Below are 4,264 nucleotides of genomic sequence, written 5' to 3'. Positions count from 1 at the left end.
ATTTGTTTATGTGTTTACCAGCATTTATCAGCAGTAATTCACCCTGTTGGAGTGCTCTTGAGCAATACACAGAATCCCCTACATGCTAACAAAAAAGTTTGACTGTGATTTATGCATGTCCAGCTTAACTGTGATTTAACCTTCAGCCAACGGAGTAAGAACAAGCTAGCAACTGTGTCGAGGCCCTGAGTCAATACAATAACCGAAAGTTTTAGTGAGACACATTGTCCCTGTGGGAGCGTTTCCACCGAAAACCACAGAAACTTCAAGCATTGATGTTATAGTCTCTTAGATGGGAAACAGATAAATTGGTTCAGTGAAAACAAACTAAAGTATCCAAACATTTTCTTAGTATTCCCAGAGAGAAAATGGCAGTGTCTGTCTGATTAGCGCCCCTCAAAGAGCAACAGAGAAAGAAAGAGAGCGAGCGAGTAGTGATTTACAAGCCTGTGAGTGTTTTAGTGATGGCTGGTGCAGGTCAAGGTAATGATCATAAATATAAGGCACAGGAGAGAAGAGGAGGAAGAGAAGAAGGAGGGTGGGGGCAACAAGTGAGAGAGTGCGGAAGAACATCATAACAAGTCTAACGACAGGTTCAAATTCCCACAGCCCGCACATGTGGTAACTTGCAGCAGCATGTGGTGACCCAAAAAAAGAGCTTTGAAAGTGGTTAGTGGGTGAATTGGCAATAGGTTCTTCACACTTCGTTGGAAACATCTGAGACTATATACCCTATAGCGCCATCTCTTAGTGGAATAGTTGATAGCAAAATACAAAAGAGACAAGAATTTACAAAACTAAAGTTCAAAATGGTTGAGGTCCAAAAGATGGCATTAGAAAGAGAAATATCATATTCCCATTGTGATTTTGATTTTGATGTCATAGTTTGACTAGTTTTACAGTGACATAAAAATGGAGATTAAATGGTACCATCTGTTTATCTTCAACATCTTAACTATATAACCAAACTTTTCTAGGTCCAACTATGTCAGGTTAAAATGTAGCTTACTTGTAATGTGTCTGTTTACTAAATAACAATTTATGCACTTTTTCAAAACAAGCTGCACAGCACAAACTAGTTGTTAGTATGAGATTGATCATTTCTTTATCTTTAAATGAAAATACCATATGACTTTTGCGTCTCTTCTTCACTTCTTTTTTGCTCCTTATGCACCACTTTGCATGTATTAATTAGTCGTTATTAATCTTTGGCTCTCTACCACAGTGTGTCTTTGTCCTGTCTTCCTCCCCTCCACCCCTATATGGTTGGCTCTCCAGGAGCCTAGTTCTGTCTGACGTCTCTTCCTGTTAAAAGGAAGTTTTTCTTCTCACTGTCACCAAGTGTTTGCTCATAGGCAGTCATATGATTGCTGTGTTTTACACTGTAATGAAGCCCATGTTTATATTCAGGAAGATCTATAGTCACACATCTGTCTGCCTCCCAGGTATTTGTTGGCTAATCTATGCTTTACATCACTTCCACTTTCCCACGCTGTCAAGCTCATTGCTGACATCACTGTAGTCCAATCATCTTTCTGCCCACCTTCCTTAGGCTAATCAGCCTCCATTCTGTGTACTTTAAATCTTACTGCTCATTTGTCATTGTCCCTTGCAGATGCCTTCGTGCAATCTACCGCCTCCCTATCTCCGCCTCTCCCATTTAATTCAGGCTTCATTCATTACTCAGTCGTCATCTCCACCACCACGTTCAAGACTCCAGGGGGTCCTGCCATAATTTCTATCACTGCTGGGATTCCATTCTGTTGTTACGGGCCATTGGAGTCTGATCGCCAACTATCTCAATTGAGTTCTATGTGTCAATAAATTAATTCTCCTTATTGAATTGTTGTAGGATCTTTAGAATCAGAATCAGAATCAGAAATCAGAATCAGAAAGGGGTTTATTGCCAAATGTTGAGCAGGTTTACAACATTAGGAAATTGCTGCGGTGCTTCAGTGCAAACATAGTGTCATAAATAGCACTTAAATAGACATGAAAAAAATAAAAGTAGGAATAAGAATTAAAAGTGCTACGTAGAAAGATATGTGCATGAGATATACATGAGATATATACATGAGAATAAGAATTAAGAGTGCTACGTAGAAAGATATATACATGAGTGCAGGTGGTGATCAGTGCCAAACATGGAATGATGCAGTGACACAGCGTAGGGTCATGTGTTAGTGGCGGGAACAGTCATATGGTTATTGTTCATGTGTCCAACAGCAGAGGGGAAGAAACTGTTCTTATGGCGAGAGGTTCTGGTGCGAATGGACCGGAGCCTCCTGCCTGAGGGGAGCAGGTCAAACAGACTGTGTCCAGGGTGAGAAGGGTCAGCTGAGATCCGAGCTGCACGCCGCAATGTCCTGGAGGTGTACAGGTCCTGCAAAGATGGGAGTCTGCAGCCAATCACCTTCTCAGCAGAGCGCACAACACGCTGCAGTCTCTGTTTGTCCCTGATAGTGGCTCCAGCGTACCACACGGTGATGGAGGAGGTGAGGATGGACTCGATGATTGCAGTGTAGAACTGCATCATCGTCCGTGTTGGCAGGTTGAATTTCTTCAGCTGCCTCAGGAAGTACATCCTCTGCTGGGCTTTCTTGATGACGGAGGTGATGGTGGGCTCCCATTTCAGGTCCTGGGTGATGGTGGTACCCAGGAAGCGGAATGAGTCCACAGAGGTGATGGGGGTGTCAGTCAGGATGATGGGGGGGAGTGGGGCTGTGTGCTTCCTGAAGTCCACAATAATCTCCACTGTCTTCTGTGGAGATTATTGTGCTTTACCTTGCAAAACAGAGGGTGACTGTTGATTTTGCTTTGTATATAACCAAAATTGAATTGAAATGACTTCAAATCAGGTTTAGCAACTCAGCAGCCATCTCAAAATGCATCAAATCACTTTTTTAGCAGTTGTTTTCCAGCATATTATTAAATTGACCTTAATGCAAAATATGTTTTTTCAATGTTTGTGTGTGTGTTTTGTTTTGTTTTCTTCCTTGCAACTTAAAATACTACCAATATGTATGCTGCTGCAAATTTCTCCTATACATTTCAATTAAGGATTTTTTTTTTGAGTACCAAGTCTGTCCCTGTTATGTCTCTGGCCTGACGGGCAGAAAAGGTGGAAGCAGTTTGATAAAAAATTTAAATTTTCAGGCCAACAAGACAAAGCCCAACAGATGGAGGGTCTGTTTTCCCATGAACAATGTATTCAACTGTAAGGCTCAGACAGGTAAACATAGTCTCACACCCACATCCATGTGCTCAGCAAGCCTGCTGAGGTTTGCATTATTGTGCCAGAAAGCCCTTGAGACAGACTCACCCTGTAAAATCCACACAGGTCCTGATAGGATTGTGTGGTTGCAGCTTTCTGTTTGTTCATGTTACTCATGCTCTTGGATTGGCAGTGTTGAATCGAGGAACAGCCTTACTGGACTTCACTGAACCTCTCCCTTATCAGTTTATGGCTGCACAGACTAAACCTGGATGGAAAATAAATACTGTACTTTTCATTTACTTGGAAACTAAAGTATACACAGTTAGCATTAGGGTGTTTTCTTGCTCAAAAAACAAACAAAAAAAATGAACACATAAATAATTTTACCTTTACTTTTGTATTATTTTGAATCCAGCATTCAAAATGCTGATAAGTTCTGTTTCCAGTCACTGTTGTTACATTAATTTATTCTATTACACAATTAATATTAGTTATGATTTTCAACTCAAATATTTCATTCGTCAATGTGTGATTTAAAAATCCACCTTATCTGCTTGTCCAGATAGAAGAGGGACAACACTAATTAAAATGTTGGCTTAACCTTTCACCTGTGACTGTCCAGTACATTCTTCATTACCAGTACTTAAGCACCAGAAAAGTGCTTATAGAAATTCAAAAACACTATATCACATTGCATTAGTCTGTCACTCTCATGAGCTCCATGTTGAGCCTTCCTCTGCTTTGTGATTACACTAACCCTAACCCAAGTGGGACCTCTTGTGGGTGAAAATAAACATTGCATTGCAAAGCTTTTAGTCAGCTTTGTTGATCCAGCACAAGATTATTTTAAAATGCTGCCACTCTGCGGTATCTCCTAGGAGGCTGTCGTAGCACTGACAGTTGTCAGTAATTTTATTCTTGGTATCTCTTGGCATCTTGAAATGTATGCATTTATGCTCTCATATTCTTCTTCTATCTCTGGCTCTCTCTCACAGCATGTCTTCTATCCTGTCTTCTTTCTCTCTCCATCTGCCATCTGTCCCAACC

Source organism: Astatotilapia calliptera, chromosome 20, assembly GCF_900246225.1.
Source record: "Astatotilapia calliptera chromosome 20, fAstCal1.2, whole genome shotgun sequence".
NCBI lineage: Eukaryota > Metazoa > Chordata > Actinopteri > Cichliformes > Cichlidae > Astatotilapia > Astatotilapia calliptera.
The sequence above is the reverse complement of the archived record's forward strand: the minus strand, read 5'-3'. Positions refer to the sequence as shown.